At 40.7% G+C, this 26,161-nt stretch overlaps 1 protein-coding gene across 6 annotated transcripts in view; it reads right to left on the bottom strand.

Annotated features, from left to right (window-relative positions):
• ENOX1 (ecto-NOX disulfide-thiol exchanger 1) overlaps window positions 1-26,161 on the bottom strand; it is a 559,063-nt gene that overhangs the window by 412,134 nt on the left and 120,768 nt on the right. The window contains exon 2 of one of the 6 annotated variants that reach the window (XM_084876549.1): window positions 22,792-22,873. The exons of 4 other annotated variants lie outside the window; for them this stretch is intronic. The gene's annotated coding sequence lies outside the window, so the exon portion shown is untranslated. Of the gene's footprint in view, window positions 1-22,751; window positions 22,874-26,161 lie in introns of all 6 variants that reach the window. One more of the 6 variants, XM_084876547.1, reaches the window with a different exon arrangement.

Here is a 26,161-nt window from a genome sequence, read left to right on the forward strand (position 1 = left end):
AGCTGAGAGTGGCTTCATTACCACTGGCAATGGTGAAAGTCCTGAATCTCCACAGGTCTCTTCTGTCAGTCTCAGTAGGAAGGGGGAAGGATACCTACTTTTTACCAGATGGAGGTGAAAGTCAAGGTGCCCCAAGTGATCGCTATTGATACTGCAGCAAGGCAGAGGAGGGGAGCAGTTCATTACTGGCCAGTGGGGATGAGAGTCCTGGCTCCCTACCTTGTCTCTGACACCACCTCAGCAGGAATGTTGACACAGCCTCTGGAGAGTACAAGCCTAGACTCTCCACTCAGCTTTTCCTGGCATGGGTGGGGTGAGACCAGTTTTTCCCTGGTGTCTGGTGGAATAAAGAGGTGATCTGCTGAAACTCTTCTATCTTGCTATGCTCTTTTACTCACTTTTCTGATGGAAAGAGTTGACTTTATTGTGTTGTTTTTTGTCTGTAGCACTGGAACTGCCAGGTTGCTGGCTTCCTCCACATCAAGTTTTGGATATTGAAGCAGAAGGAAATATAAGGAACACACCACTGGGTCATTCTGCTGGTCCTGATGTCCCTTAACCAGTCTGCCTCCTTCTCTTCTTCACATTTCAGAATCATCTATTTGTTCCATGTATGATGTCCCAGGGTTCTCATTTGTAGTTAGTGAAAGGAACAGGAAAAGAGTATCTACTACAATTACCCTGTGAAAGTCTGCATTTTTTAATTTAGATTATGATTAGCTATTAATTAATTGCCTTCCACATACATTATACCAATTTACACTTCCAGACAGTTGCTCTTGCTTTATGCTATTGCTTTTCATTACAGAAATTGGCACCAATTTTTGCCCTCGCAGCTAATTTTCTCAGGTTATAGGGTTTCCATGACATTTTAGAGTCAACCGAAGATTTCTTATAGGAAATTCTTTCTTATCAGGTAGAAAAGAACTAATGACTGCCATTCAGAAGGAAGCTTTCCATACACGCACTCCTTTCACTTGCCTGCCTTCCATCCCGTCTCTGCTTATCTAACGCGAATGCTATTAGTGGAGCTTTTCTAAATCTCCTCCACTTTCAGAAATAAATGCTACACAGAGACATGAGAAGGGACATTTTATTCCAATTTCTGGTTTTCTCTTTTAACTAATTTTAAGTCAGACTATATTTGACAAAACTTTCTTGTTATTGGACGTATTCTCCTGTCTCACCATCCCCTCAATCTCCCTACCACCACTACGTATGCTTGTTACTGTCTGTTTTAGCCAGCGTTTGGAGAATGTGTGTATGGGAACTTCCATCTTTCAGAGAAGCCTTGACTGCACACCTTTAAAATATATATATATTTCTTTTATTGATTTCAGAGAGGAAGGGAGAGGGAGAGAAATAGAAGGATGAGAGAGAATCTTTGACTGGATGCCTCCTGCACACCTTCTATTGGGGATCGAGCTTGTAACCCAGACAAGTGCCCTTGTCCAGAATCAAACCTGGGACCCTTCAGTCCACAGACCAACGCTCTATCCATGAGCCAAACCGGCTAGGGTGAGTTCACACATTTTATCAGTTGTTTCTTTTCAGAGACAGATACTCACAACATATGTGAGAAAATCAAGAATGAGCAACAGTAGTTTTCTTAGATGAGAATCCATGTTCACTTAGCCTCAGACTTGATAACACCACGTTTATCTCCAGGACACTTTTGCATCATTGTCCTTAATACTACTTTGAACACTAGTTGAAACAGATTATTCTAAGAACAAGATAGAAATACAATGCAGAAGCCTCGTTATTTAAAACAGGGATATAATTAAAACAGCCTCCTTTGGTAAGCTTATTGACATTAATACACAACCACCAAAAGTGTTTTGTTTGCTTTTTAAATGGAAGCTCCTGCTTTTCTCTACAGAGAATCACATATACATGAACTAAAATAATTAACTCCTTGTAGATCTCACTGTTGGGTATGAGGATGTGTTTATATGCATACTCACTTTTTATAAAATATTTTCTCACAGTAGAATATTTTTCTGGGGGAAAATGCATAAAAATATAAATCCACATAATACCACCTTGCTAGAAACTATTGTTAAATTTTCTTTAAAACAGTCCACTCTAGTTTATTCCTATGCAATTATAATTTTTTCTTCTAAAATGGGCTCATACTATAATTGCCATTTTGGACCCTGCTTTATTCACCTAATAATGTTTTCCCATTTGGTTAAAGGGTCTTTAAAAACACAAGTCTTAAATGTCTATAATAATATTCTACCTTAAGAAGGTGCCATAATTTATTTAAACATTTTTTAATTAAAGGTAAGTGTCTACATTTTTGCCATCCTATATAATAAAAGGATAATATGCAAATTGGCCAAATGGTAAAACACCAGTTGGCAGGAGGTGGAGAATATTGGAGAATACAGCCAATATCAAATTAATTCACTTATAATGTGCACAAATTCGTGCTCTGGGCCACTAGTTTTTAATCATGCAGAAACATATGTCTTTTTACATAAATCATTTCTTTATTTTTCTTAGAGTATACTGTTAGAATTTGGGTTAGTGAATTGGGGCTACCGACAGCACTTGGCTCTTTCTAAGAGCAGGAAGTGCTGCTGTGGGTCAGACCCAAGTTCACTTTTGGCCACAGCACTGAAAAGGGATTGCAAATTCTGCATCCTCCTGAGAACACCGTTAGAGTGCTCTTCAGAGCACTCACCCCCTGTGCATTAGTGCGCCAGGCAAACCTGGGGCTCCTCCAGCTTGCACAAAGACTTATTTGCCTCCTCTTCTTAGAGGAGCTGCTGGGAACCAGGGAACCTGAGCCATGTGTATGTCTTCTCCGGCCTATAGCCTGCCTCTTTTCACCACTGGAGTATTAGGACCAGATGAGAGTATGATTTAGGAGAATGGTGTGAAACATTTTATGCAGGAAACCCTACTTACTAATGTATTTCAGGACCAATAAAAAAAAGCTTCCATGCTACAAGGAAACAGTCTCTATGAAACAAAATCAGCGACACTCTACCTATATGTAACTTTTTATGTTTCTTTTTTATGTGGCTAAAACTTACAAGCAGCAAGGTTTTACACAGTGTGATAGTGCTGTGCCTCTGCTCCTGTTTTGCTGCCAATAAGGCACTTTTGAATCTCTTTTCCTTAATAGATCTATTATAGTATGTTACTTAATTGCAAAAATGCGGCTTGTCATATACTTCCTTTCAATATTATATTCTTTAAAACAAGAACGTCTTCCGTTACTGTGAAGACAAACAATAGCATTTTTACACAAAAGAAATACTCAACTTCTTTTGTCAATTTACGTTGAAACCCACTTTCAGATATATTGGTGAATATGTCCTCCCACTCAGTGGGTTGTCTTTCATTTTGTTGATGGTTTCCTTTGTTGTGCAAGTACTTCGTAGTTTGATGTAGTCCCACTTATTTATTTTTCTTTTGTTTCCCTTGTCTGAGGTGATATATCAGAAAAAATATTGCTAGGAGAAATGTCCAAGATTTTATTGCCTATGTTTTTTCTAGGATTTTTATTATTTCTAGTCTAACATTTAAGTCTTTAGCCCATTTTTAGTTTATTCTTGTGCATGGTATAAGAAGGTTGTCTAGTTTCCTCTTTTTCCCCCACCTATCTGTCCAGTTTTCCCAACACAATTTATTGATTGGTCTATCTTTACGCTACTGCATGTGTTTTTGCCTCCTTTGTCAAGTATTACTTGACTATAAAGACAAAAACAACAAAAAGTCCAATTAAGAAATAGGCAAAGGACCTGAATAGACACTTCTCTAGGGAGGACAGACACATGGCCAATAGACATATGAAAGGATGCTCAATGTCTAATCATCAGAGAAATGCCAATTAAAACCACAATGAGTTATCCCCACACACCTGTCAGAATGGCTAACATCAATAAATCAAGAAAAAAGTGTTGATAAGGATGTGGAGAAAAGGGAACTTACATGGACTGCTCATGAGAGTGCAGATTGGTATAGTCACTGTGGAAAACAGTATAAAATTTCCTCAAAAAATTAAAAATGGAACTATCTTCTGAGCAATTCCAGTCCTGAGAAAATAATCAAAGAAACCTGAAACACCAATTTGAAAAAAAATGTGCATCCCTATATTCATTGCAGGGTTATTTACAACTGGAGGCCCGGTGCACAAAATTCGTGCACAAGAGGAAGGGGGGAGTCCCTCAGCCCAACCTGCACCCTATCCAATCTAGGACCCTTTGAGGGATATCCAACTGGGACCCCAATCCTGGGATTGGGCCTAAACGGGCAGTTAGACATCCATCTCACAATCCTGGACTGCTGGCTCCCAACCACTCGCCTGACTGCCTGCCTGCCTGATTATCCCTAACTGCTTCTGCCTGCCAGCGTGATCACCCCCTAACTACTCTCCTGCCGGCCTGATTGCTTCTAACTGCTCTTCCCTGCCAGCCTGGTTACCCTTAACTGCCCTTCCCTGCCATCCTGGTTGCACCCAACTGCCCTACCCTGCAGGACTGATTGCCCCCAACTGCCCTCCCCTGTCTCCCGGTCACCCCTAACTGCCCTCCCCTGCAGGCCTGGTTCCCCCCCAACTGCCCTTCCTTGCAGGCCTGGGTCCCCCCCAACTGCCCTTCCCTGCTGACCATCTTGTGGCAGCCATCTTGTGTCCACATGGGGGTGGCCATCTTGCGTGTTGGAGTGATGGTCAATTTGCAAATTACCGTACCTTTTTATTATGTAGAATTATTATATAGGATTTGGAAGCAGCCCAAATGCCAAGATTTGGAAGCAGCCCAAATGCCCATTAGTAGATGAATGGGTAAAAAAGCTGTGGTACATTTACACAATTGAATACTACTCAGCTGTAAAAAAAAGAAGCAAATTTTGCCTTTTGTGACAGCATAGATAGGCCTGGAGAATATTAGGCTAAGTGAAATAAGCCAGTCAGAGAAAGACAAATACTATATGATCTCACTTATATGTGGAATCTAATGAACAAAATAAACTAACAAAATGGAGGCAAACTTATAGACACAGAGAACAGACTGAGAAGGGGAAGGAAGAGGAGCCTTGGTGGGAAGGGTAAAAGGATTAAGGAAAGAAAAAAGAAGACTCATGGACACAGACAACAGTATGATAACCATCAAAGGGAAGGGCAGGGATGGCAGTTAGAAGAAGGTAAAGGTGGTATAGATAGTGATGGAAGGAGACCTGACTTGGGATGGTAAACACACAATACAATATACAGTTGAAAGACTGTAGAATTATGTACCTGAAACCAGCACATTATTATTAACCAATGTCATCCCAATAAATTCAATACAATAAGAAATGCTTAGCCAAAACCGGTTTGGCTCAATGAATAGATCATTGGCCTGAGGACTGAAAGGTCCCAGGTTTGATTCTGGTCAAGGGCATGTACCTTGGTTGTGGACACAACTCCAGTAGGGGGTGTGCAGGAGGCAGCTGATCGATGTCTCTCTCTCATCGATGTTTCTAACTCTCTATCCCTCCACCTTCCTCTCTGTAAAAAATCAATAAAATATGTTTTTTTAAAAAGAAATGCTTAAATTTAGTATATTAAAATATATCTTTTATTTTAGCATTTATTTAGTACATCTTCCAAAGTCCAGAACCATATACTGTATGGTTCTGGACTTTGGAAGATGTACTAAATACATCTTATTTAGTACATCTTCCAAAGTCCAGAACCATATACTATACATTTTTCTTCCAGTTTTATTATAATTTTGCTACTTCATTATGATATCAATTTAGTTTTATTATTATTTTAAACAATAATATATCATTTTTTGAAAATTTATTTGATTCATTGAAAGAGAAATATATATTGGTTGCCTCCTTTACACTCCCCAACCGGGGATTGAATCTGAAACCTAGGTATGTGCCCTGACCATTAATCGAACCCACAACCTTTATGGTATATGGAACAAAGTTCCAAACAACTGAGCCATGCTGCCAGGGCAAGATACTTCATTCATTGGTTTTTATGTAATTCTATGTTATCCTAGACAATTTCATATACTAGGTCTTTTATAGCCCTTGTTGATTCATAACTGTTTACTGGGGTATATCAGATATTTAATATATTATAAGAAAATTATTATGTCTATTACTAACTTTTTATTTTACTCAAAATTAAGTAGTTCATCCATTTATTCTTCTAAATAAATTTTAGAATCAATAATTCACATTTCAAAATAAAAATCATCTTATATTTTAAAGACAGGTATTTAAATTTTATGATTACTAAAGATGTTTATAACAGTAAAACATATAAAAAGGCATTCAATTTCACTACTAATCATAGCATTTCAAGTTATCTAACAAGTAATAAAAAAAACTTTAAGTTTGATAATCTCCTTTGGTCTAAATATGGTGAATATGGGCATTTTCATTGCAAAGAAATGAAATGATAAGCAAAGAAATCGGTAGCTATTTTAGAGGGAATGTCAGTATTTATCAAAATGCAAAATGTATGTAACATTTAATCCAACAACTCCCTTCTAGGAATCTGTCCCATTGACACTCTTACACATGTGCACAAAAGCAAGGCAGTTCATTGTACTATTGTTTGTAGTAATCCCAATTGGAATCCACAAATAGTCCGCCTGTAATGGAATGATAAGTAAACTATGAAGCAACCATATAATGGGTTATTAAACCACTTTAAAAAGAATAAAGTATATATGTAACAATATGAAGCAAAATATCTAAGATATATTATTGAATAAAAATACAACTTTCAGAATAATATGACTAACATAATGCAACATATATTTTTAAAAAGTGTATGTGTGTGTGTGTGTGTGTGTGTGTGTGTGTGTGTATGTAGGCATTGTGTATCTGTATAAAATTACTTAGAAGGACAAATACTAAAATGCTAATTGTATTTATTTCTGGGGAGGTGAGATTAGGAGTATAAAAAACAGCTTATAATTTTTATCTAATTATCTTTATATTATTTTATTGATTCACATCAACTACAAGCTTCTGTTCATGCACAAATTGTATGTTTTAAACAAACAAACAAATTCTTAAACAGCACCTGCATTCTTAATGCTCACCACTAACATTATGTTTTCCTGGGCTGCCATTTGGGGCATCTCTGTGTCTGTTTGCTGCAGAATTGGGGGTAAATTACCACACTTAGAACTGGCCAACAGACAGTATCTATGACTCCTGGCTGGTGATGCCTTGTGGGTGGTACTTCCTGAATCCTTTTCTTCGTTCTAAGTCTGTGGTTCAAGTTGGCCTGGATACTTCTAATGTTTAGTTCGCATCCTTGACTACATCAAATAACTGGGTAAGATTTTTTTCCATCACTGCATATTTCTCAACCCCAAAGCCCCATCAAACGAAGAGTACAAGAAATGCCACTATCCACACACCCAATGCTAAGTAGACAAGCTCATCCAGCCTCTACTGACATGGTCTGATGGTAGTTTGGGTTTGCAGGGGAAGGGAACACATACCACCAAGGATGGATTTATTCTTCACCTGCAGCACTACCCACTGTATACGGAGAGTAAATTTCTAGGAGTTGCAGTCTATGAATATTTATAAAAAGTTGGTAGAAAAGAGAAAGTCAGCTACAAGATTTTGAAGATATCAAAAAGCACATGGCCCACAGATGGTACATGCTCAGGTCTTCCCATTGGTGCATAAATCCAATGTTAGCCAATGATTTTTACTCGCAATTCAGCTCCATCAGTCTTGCAATCAGTAGAAATTCCTGCAGGAATCCTGCAAAAGGCTCTCACTTTTCTTTCTCACCAGTGTTAGATTTGTTTGTTTGCCTTTTCCTGTGTCACACTGGTATTTAAGTGGAAGATTGAGAGAGGCTGTATCCAGGCCTATCAGCCACCATAATCACACTCGTTTGTAAATTTTAAAAAAGTCCCGAACATAATGTAGCAATGCTAACAGACCAAAGAGGCCATAAGCAGGAAAGGCATATGTGGGCAAACACAACCCTTAGAACACTTCTCTGCACCACGGTGGGTTTGCCTGGCACTTGCTAATCAAGCACAGTGGCTCTCCAGGGTGCGAGTTCTCCCAAAGCCCAAATAACCAATTACTGTCTATGTGTGCAGAGAACGGGGAAACGTTTCTGTGGCGGGAGCCAAGGGAAAGAAGGGAATGAAGAAAAGCATTAAGGAAATCAAGAGGCTGAGATGTGAGTGGGAATAAAGGCAGACAGTGGGGGGTGGATAAGGGATTAATACCTGTGACATGATGAAAGAGGACAGAATCCAAGCAGGGGTGCGAGAGAAAAACTAAATTATCAGCGAGAAATAGAAAAGGCATTCGACTTAATTTCTTTTGGACTTAACACTGGGATTTATTGCCACCAGAAAATAGTAGGTAAGCCGGAAAGCTGAGGCAATTTATCACAGTTATCATTTCCACTGATAAGCATTTCTTTGTTTGAATAGATGATTATTATTATTTTTTTAATCACAATTGAATTAACAACTTGGCTTCTGGTAATACTCCCTGTAAAGAAACTTGGGGAAAAAACATAATATGGAAAGTATGAATATGTGATGTTTTTGGACTTTTGACAGAGATAAATGTGCCTGAAGGATATCTTCTGCTATTTACTTTAAATGTAGAAATTTATGTTCAGTTCATACACTTCCTGTAATTTCCACATTTGAGAAGTGAGATATAGTACTGAAAATTACCCAATATCAGTAAAACATGATGTATATCAGGATATTGTTGGGTCTTGTCAGCTATTCCTAACAAAATGAAATAAGAAAAGGAGAGGCAAAAACTTGTATCAGACTTGGAGCGAGGTGTGTGTGTGTGTGTGTGTGTGTGTGTTGCACTGGGTAAAGGCATAATGCTCATATTGACCTCAACTCAAAGTAAAAGAAACATAAGAGTTTCAGGACCCGGACAATATGCAGGAATGGGCCATCAGACCTTGGAAGCTCTCCTGCCACTGTCAGCAGGCATTTATCTGTCAATACGGAAGCCACAGGGGCCAACTCCTGGGTCGGGCATCTGGGGTAGCACAGTTCAGGGGCAGGGGCCAGTTCAGCCAGCGGAACTAGGTAGGGCCTCATTCCTAGAACGGAGACCAAGTGATGGAATAAGAAAAGAGTTCGAACATAAACTATCTTCAAGCTGCCTAAGATTTGGGATGTTGGGCACATACGTTTTGCTTTCCTAAAGGACATCAGGAAGGGCTGATATCAAATGGGCAATGCTGACCATGGGTCATGAGCACTGGGTAGCATGCCCAGGGTCATGCAAGCAGCAGTGACACACAGCTAACACTGTAAAAGGGTATCTCTCCTGTCATCACATCCAAATTCAAAAGACAGAATCTTCTCGAAGGTGAGATTTGGCATTGACAAGCAGGAAGGAGCAGAATGAAGGGAAGGAGGGAGGTCAGTCACTGAAGAAACACCGGGATGCAGTAATCAATTACTAGGAAAGAAACCAAATTTAGAAAATATACCAATCAAAGCAAATACATCACACAAGCAAGAGGGTATTCCATGTTATGTGGAGCACTGGGGAAAACAGAACTATGAATGAAATGCTTGAGTCCTAAGTCATGCCGGAGCTCAATTTGAGACCTTGATCAACTGACAACTTTTCCAGGCTTGGGTTTCTATATGTAAAACAAGGAGTCGGGATCGTTGAGATGACAGTTAGGAATAAATGGACTTCGGATTCTTCGAGACAAATGGAGCAGAGCCCAGGTTGCCTGGGCCTCATTTCATGGAGAACATCACAACCTTTCTAATGCTGCCGTGGAGTAAAGCCGTGACTCAGCTCGCAGCCCCTCGTCGATCATTAGGATTTCATCCCTGGCCGAGCACACAGGCCTCAAATTCACTCAGAAGCAACTTCTAGTGCACACAAGTACTAGTACACGTTTTTAGTAATCTACTATATCTTGTTTAGAAACTGTTTAGAAATGAACGAAGCAAGGTTAAAATATTTAAAGAAAATGGACCATCTACCACAGATGATACAGAAAGTTAAGGAGACACTTGGAAATACTAGTCCCCTAAAGGAGGAAATACTTTTTTTTTTTTTTAAATCAGTGCCATATCCACAAGCCTCTGTCCCCTGAAGCTCCTGCCCGAAGACATCTGAGAGAAGCCAGTCCCCACCTTCCCACCCCCACACCAAGCCCTTCCTAAGCTCAGATGCAGCAGGAGGCACATTCTGAGCGAGGTGTGCAGTAGGCTTCCCTGATCTCCGTGGGAATCACCGCATATGAATCAAGTCCCCTGGGAACAACACTAACAAGTACTCACTGGTGTCTCACAAATGCTTTACCTACAGCCATTTAAAAAAAAAACAAAAAACTCTTTCATCTCTTGTTTCTCCCCACTTTCCTAAAAGCCTCCCCAACGTTTCCAGTATAAGGAGTTCCTAACGGTTCCTCAACAAGGGAGCCTGAAAACGGCAGGCACACTTCACCTTACTCTGCTAGGGCTTCCCAAGGTTGAGAACCCGGATTTATTTTGAACTCCATCACCACAAACCCACCCGCATGTGGCAGAGAGAAGACCACCAATCATAAGTCTCCGCTGAGAGTCATTAGAGACAGCCCAAGAAGAAGCAGGGAAAGGGGGCAGAGAGCAACTCTGGAACTTACAAAAGTAAGTTAGCAACTCTAACACTTACAGGCCACTGTGTTCAACTCGTAAAATCAGAGCGTGCTTTATGCAACAAGGATTAATACAGACTAGGAGATTTTTATCACGGCTATTTCATTCTACAAAACAGGAGGATGGCCACAAAATAATAGCACATGTTGTAAATGTAGGTTGGTTGCTTCGGGGATGGGGGACAGGAATTAATTTCAAATCTATATCAGTTTCAAGTTATTTCCCACAGGATTTCACACAGGGCTACAGCACTAGAAGCCATAATTTCCATATTTATTGGAAACAGCATCTCAGCCAAAGTGGTGCATTGTGGCCTCTGGAGAGACCTCACCTGGGGAAATAGAATTAACTCACAGCATCATCAAAGTATCTAGAGTCTTTTTCAGAAAACTACAATATTTGACCCCCTAATTCAGAGAAAGTTTCTTTAAATGTGCTGTACTTTAGTAGCAAAGATTATAATTTAAGGAACTGATTTCTAACCTAATAAACTTCTTTGCCAACTAAACCAAAAAGTTTAAATCTGTGCAGCACATACCAGTAATAAATGATAATAGAAACAAATGGCTATTTTTAAAATCTATGTGTCTGCTAGTAGCATTGTTTAGCTAGGTCTCTGATAATTTCGGTTATATATTTCACTAGAGGCCCGAAGCATGAAAATTCATGCAAGAATAGGCCTTCCTTCCCCAGCTGCAGGCACCAGCTTCCCTCCAGCACCTGAGACCCAGTCTGCTTCCCCCTCCGGCCACCGGCAAGCACCAGGGACCAGGGCTGGCTTCCCTGAGGCTGCCCACAGGTGCCAGGGACCTGAGATTGCTTCTCTCCAGCCCTGGTTTAGTCAGGAAGGACATCTGGAATGACATCCAAAAAATGTCCAGTCTAATTAGCATATTACCCTTTATTATTATAGATTGAGAATGTTTCACAATCTATAAATACTAGTATAAATACGAGAGAGATGTGTTTACGTGTGTGTTTGCATGGGTATATGTTTATATGCATTTATACACGTGTGGATATGCATGTACAGACTCATGTAAATTTGGACTCTGATGAAACAACAATAAATAATGTGTAATATATGTGAATATTGAATTTTAAAACCATTGCTGGTGGTTGGCAGTATATAATTAATTCACTAAGGCTTCCAGCTTAGAATACAACTCTCCACAAATTTTGATTTTTAGTTTTAGTTTCCTTTGTTATAATAGTGTTAATACCTCTCTAGGGATTACAAACAATACAGAGTTGGCATGGACATATAAACACAATTACAAAAAATGTGACATATAAAAACACTTTCACATAAAATATTGAGAAATTTAGTAAAATTTAGTTAATGAGAACAAAATGGCTATTGTATCAAATTGTTAAGAACACAATATTTTCTTAAGATTTGCCAGCACCTGATTTGATTCATGCTTATAAACTGAATTGAACTGAAAATAATCAATATTGATTGGGACAATCTGAGTTAGAAGCAATCATTTAACTTTTGGGGTTGACTATAGAAACTTCCCATAATATATCCTATTATGGGAGAAGGAGTCAGCCCAATCTGGTTTTTCTTTTTGTTTTCAAAAATGCCTTTTTAATAAGTGATTATTTTCAGGTTTTTCAATAGTTCTTTAAATAAATGAAAACATTTTTATTTTTGATTTCCTACCTAATAAAAAAATAATATGCAAATTAACCATCACTCCACTCCACAAGCCATGCCCACCAACCAATCAGAGCAGGTATGCAAATAAACCCAAACAAGATGGCTATAGCCACAGAGAGCAGAAGGGAGGCATTTCCCGTTTCCCTGGCAATGGAGGAAGCCACGCTTTCCACCTGCCCTTGCCGGCCTAAGCCTCCACTCAAGGCTACAAAGTTTCAATTATAGAAGGTAAACAAATCCAAACAAAATGGCTGCCGCCATTGAGAAAGCAGGAAGCTTGGCTCCACTCCAGGCTACAAAGTTTCAATTGTAGAGCTAAATAAATTCCAGATACCAGGGCCTCCACTTGGGTCACTGTGGGGCATAATGGCCGGCCTTCCAACCACCACAGGCCCCTCGCCCAGACCGCCCCACACCCTCAGGGAACCCCCACCCTGATCCGGGACACCCTTCAGGGAAAACCAGCTGGCTTCCACCCATGTACCAGGCCTCTATCCTATCTAATAAAAGAGTAATATGGTAATTAACCATCACTCCAACACACAATATGGCTGCCCCCATGTGGACACAAGGTGGCCACCCCAAGATGGCCAGCAGGGGAGGGCAGTTGGGAGGCACCAGGCCTGCAAGGGAAGGTAGTTGAAGGCAATCAAGCCTGCAGGGGAGGGCAGTTGGAGGTGACCAGGCCTGCAGAGGAGGGAAGTTGGGGGCAAACAGGCTGGCAGGGGAGCAGTTAGACATCAATCAGGCTGGCATGGGAGTGGTTAGGGGGTGATCAGGCAGGCAGGCAGAAGCAGTTAGGGGTAATCAGGAAGGCAGGCAGGAGAGCAGTTGGGAACCAGCAGTCTTGGATTATGAGAAGGATGACTGACTTCCCATTTAAACAGGCACTTTAACATCCCTTGAGGGGTCTCAGATTGGAGAGGGTGCAAGCTGGGCTGAGGGACAGCCCCCCACCCCCATGTATGGATTTCATGCACTGGGCCTCTAGTTATTATATAAAAACACATTTTTGCCAGTCTTGCAAAATTAATCTTAAAATACTAGTAGTTCCCCAAAATTATTACATTCAAAGCTAATTTATACTTCTAAAAGGAGCATGTGTTTTTATTTCTGAGTATTTATGTTATTCCCTATTTAAAATGTCATATTTAGCAAAGGACAGTTGTTCTCAATGGTTAGAGCATTGGCCCTCAGAATAGAAGTGTCACAGGTTTGATTCCCGGTTTCCTTGGTTGCAGATTTCCCACATCAATGTTGCTCTTTCTCTCTCTCTCGCTCTTCTTCCTCCCTCCCTTCTACTCTCTCTGGAAATCAATGGAAAAATATCCTTGGGTGAGGATTTTTAAAAAATCATATTTATAAGGAAGAAAAGGTTTTAGGTTCATCATAATCATATCTAATCCCAGAGCTTCTCAATTCCAGGATACATGCTTTTTTGCACATTTTTATATTTTTGAAAATGAGATACATCTGAAAATAATATCTACGTTAAGTGTTGGTATGCTCTTGTTTTAAATTCTAAAACACTATTACTGCATCTAGCAATCTACAGCATATTAGACATGAGAAAATATACAATTTTCACAGTTTTTCTGTTTGCCAGATTCTGCTAGATGCTTCATATTATAGTACTTCTCACAAACAGAAATCTCTAGTAGTTTGATGTCCTTGTGAGCTACTACCCACAACCAACACCCTTTTTTTGTTTAAAAGAGAAGAAAAGATGTGGTCCCACCAGCCACTAAAAATAATAGAAAAGTGAATACTTGCTCCCCTAGTTCCTTCTTCAGCAAGTGATTCAGTCTGGCCAATGGGAAGAAAGCAGGGAAGTAGCAGTTTTAAGAAGGCTTGCATTTAATTGATTAAGAGGACTCTGGCTGTCATGACCCCTTTTCCTCCCTTCTTCCTGCCTTGCCCTTTAAGGATGATGGTACCAAGGCTCAGAGAGGTTAAAATGAATAACTCCTCCAAACAGTGCAGTCTGTAAATGGCAGAGGCAGAGTCAAATGACCCTTCCACCCCTAGCAATTGCCCAGTTCCTTAGGAGCCAATTTCTTTAGTGCTAAAGTGTTACTTCAGTAATAAGTACCAAACAACACAAATTTCATCAATGCAATCCTTTATATACTAGCAAAATATAAAAATAGCATAGCACTTTCCAGTAGGAAAAAGCCTGCCCCATGCCCCACCCATGCAAAGGAAATCTTCCTAGAATTACCTTTCTTGTCAGAGTAACCACAGTGACGGCCAGCTAACACTCTCAAATCAATGAGCATGGGTTGTGTTCTTTAACTGATGAAAGATCTTTCATTATCCAAGATACATCTTTTATATGTCTCCCAATTACTTTTTTTATTTAGAAAACAAACAAACAAACACACACACACACACACACACATACACACAATGTACAGTAAAATAAAAAAAAAAGGAAAACAGAAAAATGTTCACTACTTTTACCCCAAGAACATTGATCTTGCCTTAGCCAGAGAAAGTTCATAAATTAATAGATCTGTGCAATTAGGAACCCTCACACACCCTGGACCAGATCTCAGCAAAATCAGAACTCAAATCTCAGGCCTTTCTGTCTCCAAAGCTGGCTTTAGGACCTCAGAAATCCATAGTTCAGAGAGGTGAATGGAGTAACCACACAGCTGGCAAGAAAAAGAGCTTGGTCCAAGTGTGCTGATCGCCTGCTCTGAGTGTGCACCATCCCAGAAGTGATGGACAGAAGAATGAGCACTCCTGCCCTCAAGGTCCCTGAGTCCCTGTGACCAACTGCAACATTTAAATCAACTTAGCTGAAATCAGAGACACTATCAATAACAGGAAAATTTAAAAAGAAATTTCATGTGCCTCTTAAGATATCACAAATTAAAAAAAAAATCTTTGATTTGACAAAATCTTCAAATACAAATAATCACAATAAAAATGACCAAAATGATAATGGCCACAGTAGTAACACTTTTTGAGCACTTACTTGTACTATTTCCAATGCTTTCCGAATTTTAATACACAAGAGGAGCATTACAGCCTATTCTTATCCTAATTTTACAAATGAGTAAATAGGAAAACTTAAAGGATTACTTAATAACTTGCCTGAATTGACACATGTTAATAATCACTTTTATTTCAAAAGATCCTGCCCCTATCATTATAAATAGTTCTTTAAAAAGGGATAATAACTACCATGGAGGGGGGGTAGGAGAGGGGAGAGAGAAGGGGAGTAGAAAGAGGGTCTTATCTGTCTCTACAGGTCTGTTTGTTTTAAATATCATAAAATTTAATCAATAACAGGAAATAAAGTTGGAAGCTGGAAGCTGAGAGAAATGCTATTTGCCATTTGTTGTAAATAAGTAAATCAATAAGGTGAAGAACAAGAAGATTTTAAACAAAAGTTTCTAACATTTTATGCTTCAAGCACTTGTTATTTGAAAAAATTACTGGAGTAAAAGGACAGTATTATTCAAAGAGCAATTAAATTTAGCCTATAGTGTCACTGAGACTAAGGTCATTTCAACCAAAAAGGATTTTCAAAGTAACAGAAGCAGAACTTAAGGTACAAAGTCCCAAGAGATTCCACACAATAGAATCAAAGACCTACTTGGCCCAGTTTTCAAGAAGAAGAAAGCATAGGCCTCATTTCCCAGAGATTCCACTGGGATTGGATGCCTTTACTTAATTAACTACACATCCATGATACTATCTAAAAAATGCTGACCCTGCATAATTTAATTGCTCTTTGCAGATAACTTGCTGTACCTCAACAATTCTATTTATTGGGATATCCATTTCCTCGTCTAACAGAGCCCAGAGTTTAAGCTTCCTCCACTGGAGTTGATAATTCTACTTCTTCCTATATGCTAGAGCTGTGTTTCCGAGATATTTGTATCCAATCATATAGAGTCTAAAGCAAATGAAAATACAAGCAGAAAAGAAAAAGTAAGAAAGATTGATTTCACTGTCTTTTAAAATAAAAAATGTACAGTTGTGTAGAAAAAAATAGCACCTATAAAAGTTAACTCAAATCCTTCTTTATTTATTGATAACGAAAAATTATTGCCATAAGGAACTAATTTAAATATACACATGGCTTCATCTCAGCAGGTCTCCCTACCATATTATCAGGGTCTTGTAAGCAAGGGTTAGATTCAGAACCCTAGTCTCTAACATGAGATGCCAAGGCCTGAGGTGGACACATAGTGCTGGTTGGGAGTGAGCTGAGAAGATAGGCTAATGATGATGATCAGTTTAGTCTCTGAGGACCCAGTACAGCACCCTGCCCATGGTAGGTGCTGAATGAATGAGCTGGAGTTAGCAGAAATAATGTCAACATTTTCCAATTACTGCCATGAACACTAATTTAGACCAGCTTTGACATAATTTGCAAATTGTTAATTTATTTTCTCCTTTTAGAATGCTACTATTTTTTAAAATTTGCATAAGATAATACTTAGCCAGAAGTAAATATTTAACCCAATCTATACTAAATAAAGCCCTTAACATTTTATATACAATCTGAATATATATTGCCTAAAAATAAAATTTATATATATGTATACACACACACACACGCACACACACACACACACACACACACACACACACACACATTTGGTGTAAAAGCTGGTCTCCTCAGATAGTGCTGTTGTCTACATGGTAGCAGGGAATATAGATTTACACATCAGAAGAAGCCAGACACCTTAGCATTTATCTTCCATCATCTCATCTGCTGAAATACATCAACTTTTATTTTCCTTTCTCCTTACCTCTGCGGTCATGGCTGCCTTTGTAGAGTATAGTAACTGCTTATTTTTAATAGCATAGAACTCAATAATCTTCTGCTCATTGTGCTTTCTCATTCCATTCCTATTGCAAAGCTTTAAAGTTGTCAAAAAAATAATAATAAAGTTGTTTGTCACACCTAAAATTTCCTACTTTTCATTAGAGAGATTGATTAAATTGCCAAAAATAGACTCCCAAACTGCCATAGCTCTTCTAGCCATCTTAATTAATTGTAATTACTTTTGAAATGTTCAGTTACTGATTTTCTGTAAAACTGAGGGCATCACACAGGTGAACTGTCATTATTTTTTTCATTCCAGCTCTGGTTAACAGAAAAGTAACCGTCCAATATTCCCTGTCGTCTTTCATATTTTCAAACCTGATTAGTATGAGTGTGGCTGGGAAATAATTGAGTTAATTTTATAGTGAGCAACATATTTTGAAATCTGCAAAGCATCTTACTCTGGGACTTTAAGCCAGCCCTGCTTTTCCCTAGGTGGCTCTGTGTACGCCTGCAATAATAAGCTGGAGCAGATTTTTTACTTTCCCATTAGCATCTAGCAATTTATGAACTTTTGATATCCACGGAATGATTTTTAAAGAATGATTTTAATTCCCCAAATGCACCTAGATAACTAGAGAAATGACAGACAATAAATGAGTACTTTAGAAAGGAATGTAACTAAGAATTTAAAGCTTCACCCAAGCTGAAAGTAATGAAGAAAACTTTATAATGGCCCTGAGCTGACTTCAAGATCAGCTTGGAATAACTTGTTTCATTTAGGTCACACAACTCTCCTCTGATGCAACAGGCATATGGCAACTTGTAGATGAGGAGACTGAAGCTGCAGTTCCTTCCAGAGCCAGCTGCATCTAAAGCCTTGTCCATAGCACTGGCCAACTCCCATGCAGCACTGGGGCCTCGAACTCTCTGACATTTACAACATCAGGTGGGTACTTATATCCAGTTTAAACATAAAAAAATATCATTTGAAGTGCTTATCAATTATCCAAGTCATTGGGGTTCAATTTGGTACTGGCTACACATAGACAAGCAATGATAGATCTGCAATGTTTAACCATAAACATAAATAAAGCCTTAACATATTTAGGAAATTAACTGAAAAGTCAAATATAAAGAAATTTTTACATCAAATAGTAATTTGTTCATAAGATTTTTCATGGAAGTTTACTGTGTAAAAGTTTCTATCAGTATCACCCATTATCAAAAGCATAAAATTCTTACTTTTTGTTAATCCTGTACCTAGAGCTGATCAAAGAGACAATCAGTCTATGCCTTCTGAACACTTTATGTAAATAATTTTTAATTAAAATATCATTTAGTTACCAACTCATTAGGTATTCTGAGCTCCATGATAATTGAGTATTTAAGCAATAAGTCTGGCTGAATCACCATCCTAAAAATATTGAGCAGAACTCACTAAGTGAAGAGAATTAGAAATGGATATTTTTCTCAAACAAAACTCAGATTTTATCAACTCACTGATACAATTATGTATATTTAAGACAAACACCCTTTATGGGTCAGCAAAAAGAATTTAGCTAATTATGCATTCGTTTTAATAGCTGGCTTTACTACAATGCCTTGTGACAGCTTTTGTCCCAGGCAGTCTTGCCAAGGATGCTTATAAAGCAAACAGCCTGGAAAGAGAAAGAGAGTCTCTGTGCTTTCTGACCAGGATAATAAAGGGTAGGTAAGCTTGTCAGCAGCCCTTTATAAGGCTGGTGACTTCCTAGCCTCTTTGTTCCTCAGTTGTGACACAGACCTGCTGTGTGTGAAACACCCACCTGGACCGCTCTGCATTGCCCTGTGGGGTGGGGAGCAGGGGACACCCTCCACATAAGCATGAGGCTCACGCTGCCTGCTGTGCCATGAGGAAAGTCCTTTGTGTCCGACCCAGGAGTTTCAGGTCTTCGGCTAATATGTATGAGACCCTGGTTGGCTGACTTATTAGCTTACAGGCAGGGTAATATCTCAAAGCCTTCACTGCTCTTGAAATTATGTATGATTGATTACTTGCATAAGGATTTGCAGAGGCTCACTAACTCCAAAAGGGGTGTCTGTACCTCTCTATAAAGCCTGGAGCTCACAGCTGCCACTTGTGCTTACACAACTACGGCAAAACCACTAAGGAATACCACATTCCTACAAGGCGTTCTTGGGATTGCCTGGCTACCCTACAGCTACTAAAATGAAGCGGGTGGACGGCAATAACCACTGTATATAAAGAAATCCCCAATAATCATTTGACCCTCCCCTGGAGGTATAGAGGAGCAGGATCTGTATTCTCTCTTCACAGAGATTCAGTGGCTCGAAGTGGCTTGACCCAGACTCTGCTCTGGTAACCAAGGAAGCATACATATACTCTGGGCCTGGAACCCTTTTCTCTGCATGTTCGCTCTTTCTACTTCATGAAAGCCAGAAGCCCAACAGATGGTTCAGCAAGTTGTTTGGTAGAGAATGTCTCCCGCACAGCCCCTCCCAGGGAACGCCTGTGGGCTGTGTGATTCTGCCTCCTCCTGAGCACAGACATTTCCTCACATCTCCTCCCTTCCCCCACCCAACCCGAACCCCCCCCCCCCACCCCAGTCCCCACAGGTTCCTTGGCCCAATCTGGCCCACTCACTGGCTCCCTCAGCCACTCTATAATTGGCCCCAGGAGAGGTGGGGGATACGGGGGTTATAGTGCTTAGGAAGCAGGGTCTAGAGCCAGATGGTCTGGGGTTTTGAATCCCAGCTCAATCACTTATTAGTGATATTAGACAAGTTATTTAACTTCTCAGTGCCTTAGTTTCACCATCTGTAAAATGGGAATAAGTAATGGTACCTCTATTACAGGATAGTTGTAAAGATCACATGAATTAAACAATTTCTCCAAAGAAGCCTGTATTCAATAAATATTATCTGTCACTATCACCACTATCACCACTACGATAGCTGTTCCAAGTCCCCTTTGGACACAATGATCCATTTTGGTTAATAACCCAATTTCTGATTGTCAAGCCTAGTTCCAAATTCAGGTGAACTTTTCCAGGGTCCCCAAACATAAGCCTACAAAACAAAAATCTAGTCTGGCCTACTCTGCCACCAGAAACAATATGTCAAGAATATGACTCCACAAATATTTTTTATTGAATGAGTAAATGAATTGGGAACTCATTCTTTCATGATACATATTCTGGAAGAAAAGTAATGCTCTAAGCTGGACCATCCCTCCACTCCTTTTGTAAGTCCATCTGTTTCGCAGAATAATGACATTTCCACAGCACCCTCCATCCCCAAGCTGTCGATACCTTATTCCCTGGAACCTGTGGGTGTGTTACTTTACATGGCAAAAAGGACTTTACAGACATAATTAACGTTAAGGACAATAAAATGAGAGATCTCCCTAAATAACACAAGTAAACTCAATCTAAACACATGAGTCCTTAACAACCAAGAACTTGGCTGTAGAGAATCAAAGAGATAGCAGCACACACACACACACACACACACACACACACACACACCCATTACTGGCTCTGAAGATGAGGGGATTCTGTGTGTGGTCTCTAGAAGCTGAAAAAGACAAGAAAATGGGTTTCCTCTGGCGCCTCCAGATAGGAATGAAGCCAGCTGACACCCTGATTTTATCAGACTGAGACCTACCTGTATGGGAATTCTAACCTCCAGAACTTTAAGATAGTAAGTCTGTATTGTTTAAGTTACTAAATTTGTAGTAACATATTACTACAACAACAGAAAACTAATATAGTCCTTTTGGTTTCTTTTACAAAGAAAAGACCACAACCCAATACCTGGGCATGATTCTGTGAGACTGAGCATCAGAAAAGCACATGTTAACTCACTAATTCATTCATTGATTCAGGGAATTTACTAAGCCTACAGTCTATGTGCTACAAAAAACAACAGTAAACCAGAGGGTCATGGTTGGCTCCTGTTTCCATGGAGTTTACATTCCAGAGGTAAGAGAGAGAGACAAAACAAAAAAAACAAAAAAAAAATTAAATCACTTGAAAGAGTGGAAAATAAAACAGGATGATGGGATGGAGAATGCAAAGGACAGAGCTGGGGGAAGGAAATCCTGGACTGGGCGGGGAGAAGGCCAAGAAATGACTTTGAAATTAAAATCATGAAGGTACAAGGAATTAGGAAGGCAAAGATCCCAGTGAGCTCCTGAGCTACTAACCCATGGCTGACCTGGCCCTCTTAAGGGAACAGCAAGAGATGAAATGCCTGCTCTGAGAAGGTGACACTTGTTGCTCTGAGGAAAGGTGCACCTAATGAATTGTTGTGCTCATTTTCCTGTCCTCACCCTTCACAGACATTACTTTTAAGGCTTTATTTTCAATGTGTTTATGAGCAATGTAAAGACAGCATTATCCCATAGTCCCTCTGTGTCATTCTCAGTGAGAGCACTCTGTGTTCTCCTTATCTGAATGTGATTGGTTAGGGTTCTCCCAGAGATGGTCAGATCGCTGCGATTGTGATGGGTTTCCCTGTGGCTGGCCGCTGCATGTGTCAGCGATATTGACTCTGGGACAAAACCATTGCTCATGGTCACACTGAGCCTCTGTAGACCACAGTGGCTCCCCTGCACATTTAATTATGACCAAAATAAATAAATAAAAGTATGTTCATGGTGAGAAAATTTATAAAATTCTCCTGTCCTATCATGTAGGAAGGATGGCTTTTGACATCCAAGGCATACATACCCAGCACAGGCCACCTGCTTGACCTACCGCAGTGTGCTACTCTGACATCTGTGGAAGATAGTGAAAATATCTCTAATTTTTATTAAGGTTCTCATAATTATTTCTCAAATTATTCCTTTCAGAAGTTATTTTTAAAGATAGAACTAGATTGTCCAAGAAATCTGTGCCCAGAGTCCCCATACATACACACGCGCGCACACACACACACACACCTTGGAGTACTGTGCATGACCTTGCACTTTTTGGGAAGAGTTTCTCCTGCATCCACCTTCCCATGTGAGAAGGTGATTAAGCTGAGACACACAAAACAATTCCAGTTCTAACCATTTCTATTGTTTTATGTCAATAGATTGAATTTACAAATAGACATACTATTGAGAAAGCTTTTGTGTTGGGAGAGTGAGGTGCCGAATTAATATGTTGTGGCAATAATTCATTGGTTTTAGAGACAGAATACCAGAGTTTTATTTCCAGCTCCACCAGATAATAATATATGACCTTGAATAGGACATATCTCTGCTGAGGCATCAATCCTTTTATTAACTACACAATGAGGTCAAAAGCAACTACCCTTCTGTCTGCTTCATAGGGTTCTCACAATTACAAAATAAGACGCACTCTGTAAACCAAAACCCCCGGCCACCTCACTCCTGTGCTACAAATACGCTGTGTTTATGGCTATAGCCCAAGTCCCAGTTCTCTGCACTCCACCCAGTGACTCCGCCAAGCTGGCCTGATGGTAGGGGGAATGGGTGTCCTCCACAGTAGTAGAGCCAGGGCCTGGTGCTTGATGGCCCTCTTTTCCTCTCTATTGCTCTTCCTCTGCCCCACTGACTTGTATCATTGCTATCTACAAGTCATATTCAACCTCTGACAACATTATCTGGACAAATAACTTCCCCTAGAACACTGACCTCAAGGCCCCGCCTCAGGAAAGCCATGTACACTCCTGACCTTCCTCTTTGCTCAAAGGGCCACCAGGAAACAATAATTAGGCATCGCCAACCAGTTCTTTGCAAGGATCAGCAAACTCAATCTGTTAAGGGCAAGATAGTAAACATTTTAGGCTTGATAGGCTAAATATTATGTCTCTGTAGCACATTTTTTTTATTGCTTCTTATAATGTTTTTTAAATGTGTAGACAATCCTTAGCCTTTTTTTCTTACAACAACAGGCCACAGGCTGGATTTGTCCTAAAGATTGCAGTTTGCTTACCCCTGCTTTATGCTATGACCCGAGTTTATGCCACAACGTATTTGTTTTGCATGTGTGAGGAGGAGTCTGTTTGGGTGAGGAGGGTTGAGGGGAAGCTAGTTAGGTCAGGGGAGGTACCTGGAACCACTGCTCCCTTGGGCACCCGGGCCAGACCCTGTTCCCCTGTCTGGTCTCCTCTCTGGAAGATTTCTTCACTCACGACTTTCTCTCAGGGACCCATCACTTCCCTCCATCCAGACTCTTCGGAGAAATCCTAAATTCTGTCTTCCTCGCACATCTCCAGACCACCCCAGCTTCTGTGGGAGAGATCAGTCTGAACTTCAAATATGAGCCAGGCTCAAGTTCTTGCACTCTGGGCCCCTGAGCTCTATGTAAATCAAGCATGAAGTGCTCACGTTCCTAAACATTCTATGACAGTTAGAAGCCATGCTGCCCACAATCCATTTTGGAAAAACGCATCTCTGACCCACCCAGAGTACTTTATAATTTACTAGTGGCCCAGTGCATGAAATTTGTACACATTAAAAGGGAATTAATTAGAGGAACTGTTTTAATATTGCTATTTGTCCTTTCTCTGTAATAGAAATGTCAGAGATGAAAGAAAATTAGTAAAATGTGTATAAAAATCTTCCTCTTGTGAGAGTCTGGAGTGCGCTGCGGGACTCAAGTCCCCGCCCACCCACACATGCCTCAAAATCACACAAGACCCAGCCGAAACCGGTTTGGCTCAGTGGTAGAGCATCAGTCTGCGGACTGAAAGGTCCTGGGTTCGATTCCAGTCAAGGGCATGTAAGTTGGTTGCGGGCACATCCCCGGTGGGGGGGGGGGGGGTGCAGGAGGCGGCTGGTCGATGTTTCTCTCTCATCCACGTTTCGGCTCTCTATCTCTCTCCCTTCCTCTCTGTAAAAAAATCAATAAAATACTTTTTTAAAAATTACAGGGGACCCAGTCCTGGCTGGTCCCACCTCCGTTGGGTGAGATCCAAACCAGGCCGGCCCCACCCCTGTCAAGCACCACCAAATGGGGGGCACAGCTTCAGGTCCCCCAGCCTAGTGCCAGGTGAGGGGTGCGGCCTCAGGTCCCCTGTCAAATCCACTGGGAAGGAGGTGCAGCCTCAGGTGTGTTGTGTGGCCTGAGGTCTCCCAGGCTGGGATAGGGGGCATGGCGTGAGGTCCCCTGGCCTGGGTAGGGGTGAGGTTGTGCTTTGAGGTCCCCTGTCAAGCCCTGCCAGGTGGAGGGATCAAGCCCTGCTGGGTGGGGACACAGCCTCGGTTCCCCAGGCCCAGGCTGGGGGATGCGCCTTGAGGTCCCCTGGCCTGAACCAGGGGGTGCGGACTGAGGTACCTCATCAAGCCCTGCCAGGTGGGGGTGCAGCCTGAGGTTCACCAGCCCAGGGTGTGTTGTGTGGCCTGAGGTCCCCCAGCCTGGCACCAGGGTCAGGGCACTGCCTGAGATCCCCTGTCAAGCCCCACTAGGCGGGGTGCAGCCTCAGGTCTCTGCTAATGCTCATTAAAGCTTCTTATGGGAACTCAGCCTCCGCTGTGGGCACAACCATCTTATGTTATGGGATCCCTGCCTTTGCTGTGGGTACAGCCATCTTGACTGTTACAGTGTGATGGTCAATATGCATATTCCTCTTAATTAGATAAGATTAGCTGCTATATTTATCATAAAAAAAAACAGGAGGAGGAGGAAGAATATGGAGGGAGAGAAGATGAAGGAAGGAGAAAGGAAGAAAAGGGAAGATAAGCAATAGCAAAATATTTTTGTCTACATGTTATTATTGCAAAACTATTTTCACCAGATACTTAGATCAACTTCCTCAAACACTGTCACATAATTCAAAAGCAAAAGCAAGATTCCCTACCATTCATGGTTTCTAAAGGAGAGTAAGTAGATTTGATATTTTCTCCTTTTAATAGAAAACTTCACTTTGTTTATTCTTGAAGTTTCCATATACACCATGAGTCAAGGCCTTTACAAGCTTACAGGGCACCCAGCTACAAATTAGTAAATGATGTCCCCTCAGCCAGCAAATGAGTTAGAAAACAGTGCCCCATTCAGCTCCGTGTCTCAGCAGTGTGACCACAGAAGGTGCCTTTTCTGGGAGAGGGGAGCAGTGGGAGGTCAGCCACCTGGTAGCCTGGCAGATGCAGCTGTGCCCGTGGACATGCGTAGCTGAGCGGAGCCAAAATGGACCCACTCATGTCCTTGGCCAGGCTTCACAACACACAGATGCCTGGCTTGGGTTTGGATGGATGTCTACTCTCTGCAGGGAATTCTGTACCCCAAAGGTGGAAGTACTGCAAGACGACTTTCTTCGATTGTGGAAAGGAAGATTTGGAAAGCCTCTTTTGAGACTGACAGAAGAGGAAAGAAGCTAAAAAGCCAGGAGGAGGGTGACAATGTTCCAACTGTCCACAGGGGAAAGAACAAAAGCTGGGGTGGTCTGGAGATGTGTGAGGAAGACAAAACTTAAAGCTGCCTGCGAGCTGCCAGGCAGAACCCAGCCACAGATCAGAGGGATGGGGAGAAAAGGTCATGTGGAGTTAGGATGACTTGAGTTCTCCTATTTCAGTTACCAAGACAACACCTAAATGACAGCCAGAGAGGCTATAGGGCCTCTCTCTGGGATGCTCCTGCTGGCTGCTATGCAGTACAGAGCTGACCTGCCACCTAAAAGCACAATATGCTATTCTGATATGTGAGGTGCGTTTAACAGCTAACATGACTCGCACCTAATTGTATCAGTTTGCATTCATGCTTCAGAAACATAAATTGTTCAGCATTGTTAATAGACACAATCATCTGCAACACCTAATCCAAATCCATTCATAGGACAGAGAAGTAAAAATGTTCTCGTCTTTAGCATTGGGCATAACTTTCTTAAACACAGAGAACACTTCAGCAGAGATTACCCTTCCTGTAGAGAATGCACTACATATTTTTCTCTGGAAACAAAGAGATTACATATAAACTTGATAAAGTATATCCCTTCAAAGTATTAATTTTTAAAGCAGCCAAAATTACTAGTAACCATGGAAAGTACCAGTTTATAAATTATGTTCTCAACATATAGTATACTTTGTGAATTTGCATGCATATCAAA

Source organism: Pipistrellus hanaki (assembly GCF_964339955.1).
Source record: "Pipistrellus hanaki genome assembly, chromosome: 3".
NCBI lineage: Eukaryota > Metazoa > Chordata > Mammalia > Chiroptera > Vespertilionidae > Pipistrellus > Pipistrellus hanaki.